The sequence below is a fragment of the Mirounga angustirostris genome, unplaced genomic scaffold, assembly GCF_029215605.1.
Source record: "Mirounga angustirostris isolate CCGP_5_RB_7025 unplaced genomic scaffold, mMirAng1.0.hap1 SCAF_1, whole genome shotgun sequence".
NCBI lineage: Eukaryota > Metazoa > Chordata > Mammalia > Carnivora > Phocidae > Mirounga > Mirounga angustirostris.
In genome coordinates, this window is record NW_026991709.1 from 205,314,377 (window position 1) to 205,331,665 (window position 17,289).

Sequence of the window (17,289 nt, forward strand, 5' to 3'; positions counted from 1 at the left end):
TTTTGGGTTTCATGGAAGCTTCATGATATAGACATGATTAATTAAATCATTGGCCATTGGTGATTAGAATCCATCTCCAGCCCCTCTCCCATCCCAGGAGGTCAGGTTGTGGGAAGTAAAGTTCCAGTTCTCTAATCACATGGCTGGTCCTCCTGGCAAGCCGCCCTTCTCCATAGATACTTTCCCAAATTCACCCCCCTAACTTAGAAAAAACATCTTTATGGCTTTCATCACTTAGGAAATTTGACATTTTAGAAGCTCTGTGCCAGAAATGGAGCTGAAGACCAAATGTGTGTATGTATGTGTGTGTGTATATATATTATATATATATTATATATATACCAATGCCAATAAGGTCCCATATATATATTATATACACACACACACAATAAAAAAATATATAATATATATAAAATATATATTATATATATATTTTAACTGTAAATCACAGTATCACATTTATAACTGTAGTACTGAAAGAAGCTTTGATTGGAATTCTGTCACAGTGCATCTAGTTCTCAAACTCTGGCACAGTGGTTCTCAATAAGACATGATTTTGCCCCTGGGGATATTTGGCCATGTCTGGAGGGATGCTGCTTAACATTTATAATCCCTGAGACAGCACCCAACATAAATATTTATCCAGCCCCAAATATCAACAGTGAGAAGGTGAGAAATATGATTCTAGACCAGCATTTCTCTACCTTCACTGCAAATACAAATCACAAAAGTTTGTAGTTAAAATGAAAATTCTGATTCATCAGGTCTCATATGGGCCCAGGGACTCTGCATTTCTAAGAAGCTTCCACGTGGTGTTGATGCTGCAGGTCTTGGTGTAAGGGGCACAGTTTGAGAGCAAGGTTGTGTTCCTGTGTTAGAGTCACATGTAGGTAGTTTTTGTTCTTCTCCACCAGGAAGGTTCTGTGTTTGTAATTTTGGACGAAAAGGTTTCCACATAACTCTATAGGTGTTGATAAATTCCCTGTTCAAGTCTTTTATATAAAGGATCTTGAATGACATCAAATAAATTATATGAGAAAAAAAACTTTGTAGTAGGCAGAATAAGGACTTCCAAAAGATGTCCAAATCCTAATCCAAAGAATTTTTGAACACTTTTGTTTATAAAGCAAGGAGAATGCAGCTAGTTGGTGGAATAAGGCTGCTAATCACTGATCTCAATATAAAAAGATTAGCCTGGCTTATCCAGAAGGACTAATGTCATAACAATGGTCCTCTAAATGTGGAAGAGGGAGGACAAAGAATTGGAATCTGAGAGACATTTTCAGATTCTGTGCTGCAGGCTTGAAGATTGAAGGAGGGCCATGAGACAAGAAAGGCAGGTAGCCACTGAAAACTGAAATAGGAAAGGGAGTGAATTCTCCTCTGGTGTGTCCAGAAGGATCGCAGCCCTGAAGACCTCTTAATTGTAGCCCAAAGAGACCCATTTTATGTTTCTGACTATCTAGAAACTTAGGATAAATCTTTGTTTTAAGGCACTCCTGTTGTCATATGTTAGAGCTGGAATTGAATACAGACATTTGTTCACAAAATATTGTTTGTAGGAATGGAGTTTGAGCCTTTCAACTCATTCAGTGAACTTCCCTTGGGTTAAGGCATTTGGTATTGAAATCCCACCTTAACTGGGAGGAGATAATTAGTTTTAGTTTGGAGATACTCTGCCTCATTAACTGGACAATGATTTCCCATTGCATAAATATAAATGTGGTTTTGACTCTGAGGACTTTGAAGATTTGAGGTCATATACAATTCCTTATCAAAATTAAGAAAATCTTTGTGTCAAAACTCTACATCTTTTCTATTTTATGTTGATTGAAATGTTTCTTCTTGTCATTTGTATCCCTTCTAACTTTCAGGTTTTCTTTCAACACAATAGATGAGATTTAAATAAGTCTCTGTGTGTCTACATAAATGTGTGTGAATGTGTTTATTTGAGGGAAAGATGTATACAAATGTACACACACATAAACATACTCACACTCTTATCCTTGAATATTTCCCTTGGACTCAACAATGTGCTTCTATACATTTATTTCGGATGACTATAATAAAGACAGACTTCATTAGGGTTCCTTCCAGGTAACCAAGAGAGGCTGGAAGGTCATGCCTCTTTGCACAAAAGATGTGACCTGAAGCACATGACTGGACAGAAATTCAATCTCTCTAATGAGTCATTCTCTGATCCTGAGGATATATATTGATGATATACAATGGATGATATTGATATTGTTCAATCATTGCCTATTTCATGGTTATGACAAAATTTAGAAAAGCAGATATTTCGTTTAGAGAAGAGGAAAGAGTCCTATTTGTATGTAGCAGAAAGAGATAGATGATTCAATAAAAGTACCATAAGCATGCCATCCAATTCTTCACTTCAATGGGGAAAACCCAACTCTTCTACATGGACATCAATCTCCTAATTCAGTGAGTGGATGGACAGCATAAAATTAAATATTTTGCTCAGTAATACAAAGTATACTTTCAATTTTTCTTCAACATATTTAAGATCTTTCCTGGTTCAAAGGCCATATGAAGTTAATCTATTTATTCTTTTCTTCTTTTGTTTTGGTTTTGTTATTTATTTATTTATTTATTTATTTATTTATTTATTTATTTTTATTTAAATTCAATTAGCCAAGTTATAGCACATCATTAGTTTTTGATATAATGTTCAATGATTCACTAGCTGAGTATAATATATTTATTCTAGTACATGTATCTGTGTGGACTCCACTTGGAGACATGTACCTGGTAATCATATTGCCAATTAGTGTGGTAGACACAGCTGCATAGGGGGACATGATCATAATAAGGAGAATGAAACTCAGTGACTACCTATAGGATAAACTATAAGTTAGTCTACATGGTCAGGATGAGAAGTGAGGGCTGTGATGTACAAAGTAGTGATGTACACAAAATTGAATAATTGGAGTCTCATACTTTCTCTCATTGTAAAATTACATAAATGGTTTTGGTTACCAAAAGTAGTTTTTCTATATGAATATAATGGCTCATGACTATCCTTTTAGTAAAACAAGAGAAAAATTACTTGGGATGATATTTGTTGTTTGAGTAAAAAGTATTCTTATGAAATCATGGTGCCCCATGACATAAATGGGAATTTCCAAATATATTTGATAAAAGGTGGGAAAAACTTTGAGAAAGTAGGAAATGGACAAAAGGGAACCTGTCTGTATATCAGACAAAACAGAAGCTCAATAAAGTGAGTTACTTAAATGTATGGAGAAGTTGAATTCAAACAAATGGAAATTCCAGGAAATAAATAGAAGGAACAGATTCTACTTCCATAATCTGATCAAAGAACAGCAGTTCCTGGCTCTGAGGCTGTGAGCCCTGCAAACATGGGCAATTCTTCATCCCCAGGACGATGGCCCTTACATCACTGGAACCCTAATGATTCCTTTCAGAGCCCTCTTTAGGTCTCTCTTCCTCAGGCTGGGGTTCAGCATGGGTGTGACCATCATCTACATCACCGAGTCTTCTGCAACTCTATGGGAGCTAAGGTACATTCCTAGGCCTGTACAATAAAATAAGGAGAAAACTGAGAGGTGGGACACACAGATGGAAAATGCTTTATACTTGCCCTGAGCTGATGAGAACTCACATATGGAGGAAACTATTTTAGAGTAAGAGTAAAGGATGCCAGCTAGGGGAGCACCACCCAGCAACACAATTGCAAAATACATTACCATGTCATTACGAATAGTGTCAGAACAGGCATGCCCAACTACCTGATTGAGTTCACAAAAAAATTGGGGATTTCCATGCCTGTACAGAAGGACGGCCATAACACCATTAAGGTCTGTAACAAAGAATTGAGAACACTGATGACCCAGGACCCGAACAAGCAGTCCACAGAGTTGGGGGTTCATGATGACCTTATAGTGCAGGGGGTGACAGATGGCCATGAAGCAGTCATAGGCCTTTGTGGACAGGATAAAAATCATCCAGCTCTGCACAGAGTAGGAAAAAGTACATCTGGCTGATGCAGCCTGCATAGTTAATGACCTTGCTATGAGTCTGGAAGTTCCATACCTTCTTCAGGATGGTAGTGGAAGAGAAACAGATGTCTACAAAGGACAGGTTGGTGAGGAACAAGTACATGGGGGTGTGGAGATGGGAGTCAGAGCTGCTGAGCAGGATAATGAGCAGATTCCCAAACATAATGATTAAGTATATGGAGAAGAAAACCTCAAATAATAGGCACTACAGTTTTGGGTCCTCTGAAAATCCCTGAAGAAGAAACTCTGAAATTCCTGTATCATTGGGTAGTACCATGTGTTGGAGATGACCACTAGGAAAGAAAAAATAACATGATAAATTTTCAAGAAAATGGACTATTTAATTTATTATTTTTTACTCTTTATTCTTTTTTCATTTTTTAAAGTTTTTTTTATTTAAAAACCAGTTAGTTAACTGTGTAATAGCAGTTTCTGGTGGACAATATAGATTCAACACATCCATACAACACCCAGTGCTCATCAGGACAAGTGCACTCCTTCATCCTGATCACCTGTTTCCTCCATCCCTTCATCCTCTTCCCTTCTGGCAACCGTTAGTTTGTTCTGTGTAATTAAGAATCTGTTTCTTGATTTGTTTCTCTCTCTCTCTCCCGCCCATTCCTTTGTTTTGTTTCTTAATTTCCACACATGCGTGAAATCATATGGCATTTGTCTTCCTCTAAGCGACTTATTTCCCTTAGCACAATAGTCTCTAGCTCTAAGCACGTCATTGTAAAAGGCAAGATTTCATTATTTTTGATGGCTGAATAATATTCCACCGGATATACATACCACTTCTTTATCCATTCATCAGTCTATAGACATTTGGGTAATTTTCATAGTCTGGCTATTGTAGACAATGCTGCTATAAACTTTGGAGTGCTTGTGTCCCTTTGTATTAGTATTTTTGTATTTTCTGGGTAAATACATAGAAGTGCAATTGTAGGATTATAGGGTCATTCTATTTTTAACTTTTTGAGGAACCTCCATACTGTTTTCCAGAGCACCTGCACCAGTTTGCATTCCCACCAACAGGGCAAGAGGGTTCCTCTTTCTCCATATCTTCGATAACATCTGTTGTTTCTAGCCTTGTTGATTTTAGCTATTCTGACAGGTGTGAGGTGATGTCTCATTGTAGTTTTGACTTGCAGCAAATGGGCATTATTAACAGAGTGACATGCTACAATTTATATTTTGCAATCAAGAAAAAACTATATATTATTTGTACAGATCTGATCCCATTTAAGGGATGTTACCTGACATCCCTGATTAGGGATTCCTGTCCATTCAGCCTTTTCCCTAAGAGGGCAGGTATTACAAGTTTAATGAGAAATGCTTTTCAGCATTTGAGGAATAATGTTGAGTATGGTATCTTCTAGACAAAGAGCATAGGGTACTGAGATAGAAAGTTCCATCATCCTTTGGGTAAATACCTAGGAGTGCAATTGCTGGATCATAGGGCAGTTCTAGTTTTAACTTTTTGAGGAACTTCCATACTGTTTTCCAGAGTGGCTGCACCAGTTTGCATTCCCACCAACAATGCAAGAGGGTTCCCCTTTCTCCACATCCTTGCCAACACCTGTTTTCCTGTTTTGTTAATTTTACCTGTTCTGACTGGTGTGAGGTGATATCTCATTGTAGTTTTGATTTGTATTTCCCTGATGATGAGTGATGTTGAGCATCTTTTCATTTGTCTGTTAGTCATCTGTATGTCTTCTTTGGAAAAATGTCTATTCATGTCTTCTGCCCATTTGTTAACTGGATTATTTGTTTTTTTGTGTGTTGAGTTTGATAAGTTCTTTATAGATTTTGGATACTAACCCTTTATCAGATATATCATTTGTGAATATCTTTTCCCATTCCATAGGCTGTACTACTAGGTATTTACCCAAATGATACAAAAATACTAATTTAAAGGGATACATGTATTCCAAAGCTTATAGCAGCAATATCTATAATAGCTAAAGTATGGAGAGAGCCCAAATGTCCATCCAGTGATGAATGGATAAAGAAGATGTACACACACACACACACACACACACAATGGAATAATCCTCAGCCATCAAAAGGAATCAAATGTTGCCATTTGAAATGATGTGGATGGTGCTAGAGTGTATTGTTGAAAATGAAATAAGTCAGTCAGAGAAAGACAAATACCATATGATTTTACTCATGTGTGGAATTTAGGAAAGAAAACAAAGAACATAGTGGGAGAAAAAAAAAAAAGAGGCAAACCAGGAAACAGACTCTTATTTATAGAGAACAAACTGAGAGTTGCTGGAGGGAGGTGGGTGCGGGGATGGGTAAAAAATATGGGGATTAAGGAGGGCACATGTGGTGATGAGCACCAGGTATTGTATGGAAGTGTTGAATCACTAAATTCTACACCTGAAACTAATATTGCACTGTATGTTAACTAACTGTAATTTAAATAAAAACTTGGAGAGGAAAAAAAAGAGAAGTCTATAGAATCCAATGATGGAGAAAGAAGATATATTTAAAAAGAAGTCATATACCATGTCGGATAGTGACAAGTGCCATGAAGGAAAAAAAAGTCGGTATAAAAAGGAGTGGGTGGGGGGTGGCAAGTTTTTATAGGAGTTCAGGAAAACTTGCAAAGAAGGTGACATTTTAACAGAGGCTTCCAGAAAGACTGAGAAGGAGGCAGGAGGATATCTGGGGGAGGTGTGTGCCCTGCAGGGAAAACAGAGCAAAGGCCCTGCAGAAGGCGCTTACTTCAGATACGCATATCTCAAAATGAAGTCAGTGTGGTGAGGCAATGAGCAAGAGGGAGAGTGATGAGAGGTGGTGGCAGAGAATGTTGAGGACCGAGGTGGCTTTCCTGCCTCTGATGGACTTCAAGACAAAGGAGTCTTTCCTTCACATGGTGTTCTTTGCATCTTATTAATTGTGTTCCAAGGTAGTCTGTGAATACAGATAGATCCCTTCCTTATTTCCATCTGTTGGTGAACATTCTGCATCTCAGGGTCACATATTGGACTATATAAGCTCAGGTACCATTGCCCTGATAACTGTTCATGCCACAGACACACACAGTGCACTCTGACCTCCTGGCACTGCGTTACTATCATGCTTTTCTCACTCTCAGCCACAATAATGTTGAAAGAAATGGTACAAGGCAAGCTGTCAACATCAGTTACCTTTACCCTGAAGAATGTGTAAATAGTATTTAAATTCTAATTAGTAAACCTCCCAGGGAACAGGGAAACACGGAGCTCCATTTTAATAGTATCATCTTCTGTCTTGTATTTAAAGAAACATAAAAACAAACAAACAAACAAACAAAAAACAGTTCCAAAACACAGAGAGGAAAGAAATGGACACAAAGGGTAGAGGAGATATAATAAGCTCAGGTGGTCCCTGAGAGACTGTCATGAGCAGAAAGCTTCCCTTGTTCTGGCAGCATTCCAGCCCCAGTTCACATCCCCTGATGCCCAGAATAATTAACAAAGAAGATAAAACACAATGTATCCAAACAAGAAAGGAGTGGTATTTTAGATAGATATTTTGCTGATTGAATATCCCTCTAGATAAATGTGCAAAGGGAATAAACCTGCAATTCACAACAGAAACTATACAATATATGACAACAAGGGGATTTTTAAAGATGAAATAATAAAAGACTTTTGTGAATTATTTTATTTTTTATTTTCTTTATTAAGTTCAATTAACCAACATATGGTACATCGTTCGTTTTTGATGTAGTGTTCAATGATTCATTCATTGCATATAACACCCAGTGCACATCAGAATGATTTTAAATGCAAAATTTTGGGGATCAGAAAACTAAGTTTTGAATGTCAGATCTATTACATATAAGCTCTTTGAACTTGGGAGAGACAACCAATCCATTCTAAATGTGAATATCTATACTCAAATAGTGGGGATAGAAGCATCCACCCTCCTAGGGTGGCAGACAGCATTAGTCAGTATAAGTAAAAAGCTTACGGTATAGTTCCTTCCTGTGAGTAAATGAGTGATTATCACTGGTGAGGAGATTTGGCTGTTTTTTTTCTTCTACCTCACAAATGTCTCCATAGTTTCCACACCTCTTGTTAATGAAGTATTACAAAGTAAAACTAGTTATCATACCACTTTTTGCATATTAAACACAATTTTTTATGTGAATACTCAGTGTGAGAAATGTATGTCTCAGGAACTGCTGTTGAAAGGGAAAAGCTCTCTGCCTGGGTCTGTGCCTTTCTATAAATACAGAACACGCTCAAAACCACCACATCTTAAAAAGTTCACCACACATACCTCCAAGCCAAATACTATGTTTTCCTGCTCCTCTTAGCTGCAAAACCTTGGATATGTTCTAATTTCACTGGAACCACTTTAGGTCCCCCATTCCTTTCCTCCATCTCATCCAACTGCACTTCTACTCCCACCAGGTATCGTCAACAATGATGCCTGTATTGTTGAGGCCAATGGACACTTCTCTTTTGAACACATTGCATAAATAGTTATAAATGAGTCTACCTAGTCTCAGGGGACCTCAGGAAATGTTCTCAGTTTCCATTCTCTCTGATCCTTTCCTGAAATGCCTGCTGAGCTCTCAGACTCACCTGGGTGGGGTCTATAAGATGAAAGTCTGTGTGTAGAGGTCCCAATTCCTCCTTGGATGGCTGATGATAGAGACCAAAACTCTGTTCCCAGACAGGACAGCAAGAAGTAGTGAAGTCGGGTCCCCCAACCAGACAGAGGAACACAAAAATAATAACCATGTCCAGGCCAGTCCGAGGTTTCATATGCTGAAGTTCTGCAACAGAGGAGATATTTACAGCTCTTTCTGTCTGCTCATTAGGCTACTGTTTCCACGTTACTTCCACTTCACAGCACTTCATTCCCAGTGGGCCACTGATACGGACAGAAAGGAAACTTCTCCTGCTGATACTCTGCTGCTGGGAGACCAGATTAGAAGTCAAGTGAGTCCAGTTTTGTATTCCTCATTCTCATAAACTTGCCTGACTTCCAGAGTTCTAACCTCCTTGTTCTTTACTTTAACCTTGAGATGATATTGAATCTATTTATTGGAGGGTTTACTTCACCATTTATAGCTTTGTGGTGATGTTAATAAATAAGCCATGTGATTCTCTTTATGTGAGGTTTTGAAAGAAAATTCTAAGTACTCACCCTAGAGTCTGAAATAAATTCTGTGTTTGAGTCTTCAAAGTGAAGACCACTGAGTTGACATCAAATATACCTCTGAAAAAGATTTTTAGTTGCAGAATAATGTCCCCCAAATATTTCTAAATATTAATCTACAGAATCTTTGGATAAGTCCTATGTCATGGCAAGGAATACTTAAAGTTGTAAATGATATTAACATTGCTAGTCAGCTGACCCTCGGATAAAGTTTTTCTGATTATCCAGGTGGGCTCAATCGATCAGAAGGGTTCTTCAAATGTGGAAGAGAGAGGCAGAAGACTTGGACTCAGAGAGATTTTGAGATGCCCTGTTGCTGGCTTTGAAGATAAAGGGAGGGGACATGAACCAGGGAGTACAGGTGGCTTTAAAGCTGGAATGGGCAAGAAAACATTCACCCCAGACCTCCAGAATGAACTCTTCTCTGCAGCAGTGATTTTAGCCCAGGGAGACCTATTTCAGACTTACTTACAGAACTATCAGAAAATAAATTGATTTTGTTTAAATCAGCAGCCTGGTAATTTGTTGCCACCACAATAAAAATCTAATCCAGATGTTTATCCAATAATGCTTTGTTCAAGGGAAATGAAATTCAGCCTTGGGTCTTACTCATTTATATTCTCTTGGATAAGGATATTCGGTGTTGAAATCCCACTTTAAGTAGAAAAAGAATTCTGAAGTCACTTTGGAGTTGTTCAGAATAGCTGGTACAGAAAATCTCCCATGCCATGAGCCTTTCTGACTTGGGGACACTAAGGTAGAAAAATTGAATCATTAAGGCCCCTTATTCTATCTTAAATTTTGGGTCCAAATTATTATATACCTCTACTTTCAGGTTAAGCCAAATGTTCATTCTTTTCATTCTTATATTCTCACACTTCCTCTCAAATTTACTTGTGACATGTAAGGTCACCTAATAATGAGTCTGTGTTTGTGTGCATATTAGTGCCCATGTTTACTTGAAAGAAAAATGTGTATAGGAGGGAGGGGCAAGACGGTGGAGGAGTAGGGGAATCCATTTGAACTGGTCCCTGAATTTAGCTGGATAACTACCAAACCATTTTGAACACCCACGAAATCAGCCTGAGATGTAAGAATATATATCTGGATCTCTACAAGCAGAAAAACACTGCATGTCCCGAGGTAGGAACAGAGGAGTTGTGAAATCTGTGGGCAAATATTGGAAGATAAGCAGAAAGGGGAGGGAGCTGCCATAAGTTGGTGCCTGGAAAGTGATATAACACTGGAGTGAAAAATGTCCTGCACTGGGACCAGGCAAAACCTCACAGAGTGATAGTGGCCAGGAAAGGGCTTTAGAACAGCACTCAAACAGGACCCAGGAGCTTCAGGGGTGCGTGTGTGAACCCAGAACCGCTCATGGTTTTAGAAGCACAAAGGGCAGAGACAAGCCTGGGCTCCTGGGCTGATCACTGAGAAGGTGGCCATGGGCCAATGCTGCTCCCATGAGGCTGTGGTTTTCAGCGGCACTTACAGAAACTAAGACTGTTTTCTGGAGGGTTCAGAGAAGAGCAGACTGTGATTTCTCTGCTCTGGGACAGAGGTCTGGGTGCAGCCATTTCTTTCTTTCTTTTTTTTTTTTTGCTCTGACCCTCGGAAAAGGCACAGAAAGCTGCCAGAGAACAAAAGCTCAAAAAACTGGTTTCCACGAAACCCAGCCCCCTAATAGAGGGCTGGGCAACTCCACCCAAGCAGGGTTGCCTGAGAAACAATGAGGTAGTCCCCTCCCCCAGAAGACAGGCTGGAAGAACAAGATGGCAACAACGCTAGGGTCCCCATAAGACTGTAAAGCCCTGACACCAGGGGAAAATAGTATATTGAGCTCCAAGCATTGCCTCACGGCTTGTGTATTTTTCAGAAACAACTCTTTTTTTTTCTTTTTATGCTTTCTTTTATGCTTCTTCTCTGTTTTTTTTTTTTAACTTTTTTCTCATTTCAACAGATGTTTAATATATCATATTTCATAGTAGCTTTTTAACTTATACTCTTTCACACCTATATTTTTTATATAGATATATGTTTCAACATAGTCCTTTTTTCCCTATTCAATATTACCTTTATATATATATACCAGTTTTATTTTCCCTGTAACTCTGGGAAGTAGTGTTCTCTAACAGACAGAACGAAATACACCCAGGAAGAATTAAAACACCCTACCTTACCCACACTGAGAGATCATAGCCACTCCTCCCCTCATCCCTCCATTTTTCTTTTTCTCTTTTTTTTAATTTTTAAAAATTTTTTAATTTTATAAATTTTATTCTTGGGTTTCATTTTGGCTTTGTTTTTTCGATGGGGGCTTCCAACTACTCTGGAATTTCCTAGGGTGCATCTTGCCTGGTTCATAGTTGATATTTTGGACTCTGTACATTCCCTCAACCACACCTCAACTAGGAGAAGGAACTCCCAACAAAGAAAAGAACCAGAGACAATGGCCTCTGCCACAGAACTAATGGATATGGATATAAGCAAGATGCCAGATATAGACTTCATGGTAAAAATTATGAAGTCAATAGCTAGGCTTGAGAAAATGTTTAGCAGCAATATAGAATCTCTAAAGGCAGAAATGAGAACTAATCAGGCTGAACTTAAAAATTCTATGAATGAGATGCAGTCTAAACTCGATACTCTAACAGCTAGGATAAATGAGGCAGAAGAATGAATTAGTGATCTAGAAGATAAGCTGATAGAAAGGAAGGAAGCCCAGGAGGCTAGGAATAAACAACTAGAAGCCCATGAGATAGGATTAGAGAGATCAATGACACAATGAAACACTCCAATGTCAGAATTATTGGGATCCCCGAGGGAGTGGAGAGAGAGAGAGATCTAGAAGATATATCTGAGCAAATCATTGCTGAGAACTTCCTTAATATGGGGAAGGAAATAAGCATTTGTGTCCAAGGGGCAGAGAGGACTCCTCCCAAATTTAATAAAAATAGACCATCAACCTGGCATGTAATAGGAAAACTCGATAATCTAAGAGCCAAGAAAGCTACCCTGAGAGCAGGTAGGAGGGAAAGATTTCTTAAGTATGGAGGGAGGAACATCTGAATAAGGTCAGACCTATCCCAGAGACCTGGCAAGCCAGAAAGGGCTGGCAAGACATATTCAGGGTACTAAAGGAGAAGAACATACAGCCAAGAATACTTTATCCAGCAGGGCTGTCATTCAGAATATATGGAGAGACAAAGAGCTTCTAGAACCGGCAGAAACTGAAAGAATATGTGGCCACAAAGCCAGCCCTTCAAATAATATTAAGGGGGATTTCATAAAAGAAAAAAGACTGCAAGAGTAATATAGACCAAAAAGTTACAAAGACGATCTATAGAAACAGGGAATGTACAGGCAATAGGAAGGCACTAAAGACATATCTTTCAGTAGTTACTCTCAATATGAATGGCCTAAATGCTCCCATGAAACAGCCAGAGTTGCAATTTGGATACAAAAACAGGACTCATCCATATGCTGTCTACAAGAGACTCATATTGAACTTAAAGACACCTCCAGACTGAAAGTGAGGGGATGGAGATCAATTTATCATGCCAACGGACCTCAAAAGAAAGCCGGGGTAGCAAGTCTCATATCAGACAAATTAGATTTTAAACCAAAGACTGTAGTAAGAGATGTAGAAGGACACTATATCATACTTAAAGGGTCTATCCAACAAGAAAATCTAACAATTGTGAATATCTATGCCCCCAATATGGGAGTAGCCAACTACATAAGCCAACTGTTAACCAAAATAAAGAATCATATCAACAATAATACATTAAAGTAGGAGATCTTAACACTCCACTCTCAGCATTAGACAGATCATCTAAGCAGAAGATCAACAAAGAAACAAGAGCTTTGAATAACACATTGGACCAGATGGACTTCGTAGATATATACAGAACATTCCACCCTAAAACAACAGAATACTCATTCTTCTCAAGCGCACATGGAACTTTCTCCAGAATAGACCACATATTGGGTCACAAATCAGGTCTCAACTGATACCAAAAGATTGAGATTATTCCCTGCATGTTATCATACCACAATGCTTTGAAACTGGAACTGAATCACAGGAAAAAATTTGGAAGGAATTCAAACACTTGGAAGTTAAAAGCATCCTGCTAAAGAATTATTGGGTCAATTAGGAGATTAAAGAAGAACTTAAACAATTCATGGAAACTAATGAGAATGAAAACACTTCAGCCCCAAACTTATGGGATATTGCAAAGGCAGTCCTAAGAGGGAAATACATAGCCATTCAAGCCTCTCTCATAAGCTAGAAAAATCCCAAATGCACAAGCTAACCTTACACCTAAAGGAGCTGGAGAAAGAACAGCAAATAAAACCTAACCCAAGCAGGAGAAGAGAAATAATAAAGATTAGAGCAGAGTTCAATGAAATAGAAACCAGAAAAACAGTAGAGCAAATCAATGAAACTATAAGCTAGTTCTTTGAAAGAATTAATAAGATTGATAAACCACTGGTCAGACTTATCCAAAAGAAAAGAGAAAGGATTCAAATTAAGAAAATCATGAATGAAAGGGGAGAGATCATGACTAACACCAAGGAAATGGAAACAATAATTAGAAATGATTGCCAGTAACTATATGCCAACAAATTAAGCAACCTGGAAGAAATGGATGCCTTCCTGGAAACTTATAAACCACCAAGACTGAAACAGGAAGAAATAGATAATCTGAATAGAACAATAACCAGTAATGAAATTGAAGCGGTAATCAAAAACCTCCTACAAACCAAGAGTCTAGGGCCAGATGGCTTCCCAGGGGAATTCTACCAAACATTTAAAGAAGAAATCATACCCATTCTTCTGAAGCTGTTTCAAAAAATAGAAACAGAAGGAAAACATCCAAACTCATTCAATGAGGCCACCATTACCCTGATACCAAAACCAGGCAAAGACCCCATCAAAAAGGAGAATTATAGACCAAAATCCCTGAAGAACAAGGATGCCAAAATACTCAACAAGATCCTAGCCAATAGGATCCAACAGTACACTAAAGGGATTATCCATCACGACAAGTGGGATTTATTCCTGGGATGCATCTGCAAATCAACCAATGGGGTAGAACACATTAATAAGAGAAGAGAAAAGAACCAATGATCCTCTCAACTGATGCAGAAAAAGCATTTGATAAAATATAGCATCTTTTCCTGATTAAAACTTTTCAGAGTGTAGGGATAGAGGGAACATTCCTCAAGTTCATAAAAACCATCTATGAAAAGCCCACAGCAAATATCATTCTCAATGGGGAAAAGCTGAGAGCCTTTCCCTTAAGATCAGGAACACGTCAAGGATACCCACTTTTGCCACTATTGTTCAACATAGTACTAGAAGTCCTAGCAACAGCAATCAGACAACAAAAACAAATAAACGGTATTCAAATTGGCAAAGAAGAAGTCAAACTCTCTCTTCACAGACGACATGATACTTTATGTGGAAAACCCAAAAGACTCCACCCCCAAATTACTAGAACTCATCCAGCAATTGAGTAACGTGGCAGGATACAAAATCAATGCACAAAAATAAGTTGCCTTCCTATACACTAACAATGCAACTGTAGAAAGAGAAATTAGGGAATCGATTCCATTTACAATAGCACCAAAAACCATAAGATACCTTGGAATAAACTTAACCAAAGAGGTAAAGGATCTATACTCTAGAAACTCCAGAACACTTATGAAAGAAATTGAAGAAGACACAAAAAGATGGAAAAATATTCCATGCTCATGGATCAGAAGAATAAACCTGGTGAAAATGTCTATGCTGCCCAGAGCGATAAATACTTTCAATGCCATCCCAATCAAAATACCAATGACATTTTTCAAAGTGCTGGAACCAACAATCCTAAAATTTCTATGGAACCAGAAAAGACCCTGAATCACCAAGGAAATGTTGAAAAAGAAAAACAAAGCTAAGGGCAACATGTTTCCTGATATCATGCTGTATTACAAAGCTGTGATCACCAAGACAGCATGGTATTGGCACAAAAACAGACACATAGATCAATGGAACAGAATAGAGAGCCCAGAAATGGACCCTCAACTCTATGGTCAAATAATCTTTGACAAACCAGGAAAAAATATCCAATGGAAAAAAGACAGTCTCTTCAATAAATGGTGCTGGGAAAATTGGACAGCTATATACAGAAGAATGAAACTCGACCATTCTTTTACACCGTACACAAAGATAAACACAAAATGGATGGAAGACCTCAATGTGAGATAGGAATCCATCAAAATCCTAGAGGAGAACATAGGCAGTAACCTCTTTGGCATTGGCTACAGCAACTTCTTTCAAGACATGACTCCATGAGAGTATGGACTCTGAGAAACAAACAGGGTTTTAGAGGGGAGAGGGGTGGGGGGATGGGTTAGCCTGGTGATGGGTACTAAGGAGGGCATGTACTGCATGGAGCACTGGGTGTTATATGAAACAATGAATCATGGATCACTACATCAAAAACTAATGATGTATCGTATGGTGACTAACATAACATAATTTAAAAAAAAAAAAAAAAAGATGTGCCTCCAAAGGCAAGGGAAACAAAAGTGAATTGAACTTTTGGGACTTCATCAACGTAAAAAGTTTCTGCACAGCAAACATTCAAGAAAACAAAAAAGCAACCCACGCAACAGGAGAATATATTTGCAAATGACACTACAGATGAAGGGCTGGTATCCAAGATATATAAAGAATGTTTCAAACTCATCACTCAAAAAACAAATAATCAAGTCAAAAAATGGGCAGAAGACATGAACAGACACTTCTCCAAAGAAGACATACAAATGACTAACAGACACATGAAAATATATTCAACATCATTAGCCATCAGGGAAATTAAAATCAAAACCACAATGAGATACCACCTTACACCAGTTAGAATGGCAAAAATTGACAAGGCAAGAAACAACAAATGTTGCAGAGGATGTGGAGAAAGGGGAACCCTCTTACACTGTTGGTGGGAGTGCAAGTTGGTATAACCACTTTGGAAAACAGTGTGGAGTTTCCTCAAAAAGTTAAAAATAGAGCTACCCTATGACCCAGCAATTGCACTACTGGGTATTTACCCCAAAGGTACAGATGTAGTGAAAACAAGGGCCACATGCACTCCAATGTTCATAGCAGCAATGTCCACAATAGCCAAACTGTGGAAGGAGCCAAGATGCCCTTCAGCAGATGAATGGATAAAGATGTGGTCCATATATACAATGGCATATTACTCAGCCACAGAAAGGATGAATACCCACTATCTTCATCGAAATGGATGGAAATGGAGGGGATTATGCTAAGTTAAATAAGTCAAGCAGAGAAAGTCAATTATCATATGGTTTCACTTATATGTGGAATATAAGGAATAGCATGGAGGACATTAGGAGAAAGAAGGGAAAAAAGAAGGGGGAGAAATCAGATGGCAAGGGAAACCATGAGACTATGGACTTAAGGAAACAAACTGAGGGGTTTAGACAGGAGGGGAGTGGGGGGATGGGTGAGCCTAGTGATGGGTATTAAGGAGGGCATATATTGCGTGGAGCACTTGGTGTTATACATAAACAATGAATCATGGAACACAACATGAAAAACTAATGATATACTGTATGGTGACTAACATAACATAACATAATAAATAAATAAATAAGTAAATAAATAAATGAATTCTTAAAAAAGAAGAAGAAAAGGAGAAAGGACACAACTACATAAATCAGAAATGAGAAAGGAGTAGTAACAACTGATGCCACAGAAATAAAAAGAACTATAACAGGATACTAAAAAAAAATTATATGCCAACAAATTGGACAACCTAGAAGAAATGGATAAAGTCTGAGAATCATACAATCTCCCAAAACAGAACCAGGAAGAAATAGAAAGTTTGAACTGACCTGTTATAAGTAACAGAATTGAATTGGTAATCATAATACCACCCAAAAGTACAAGTTCCATACCAGATGGATTCACAGGTGGTCTACCAGACATTGAAAGAAAAATAATAATGAAGGGTTAATACCTATTCTCCTCAAAATATTCCACAACACAGAAAAGGAAGGA

At 38.1% G+C, this 17,289-nt stretch overlaps 1 pseudogene; it reads right to left on the minus strand.

Moving 5' to 3' along the window:
* Nucleotides 1-3,506: 3,506 nt before the first annotated feature.
* LOC123863049 (olfactory receptor 7A10-like) lies at nucleotides 3,507-4,206 on the minus strand (annotated as a pseudogene).
* Nucleotides 4,207-17,289: the final 13,083 nt, after the last annotated feature.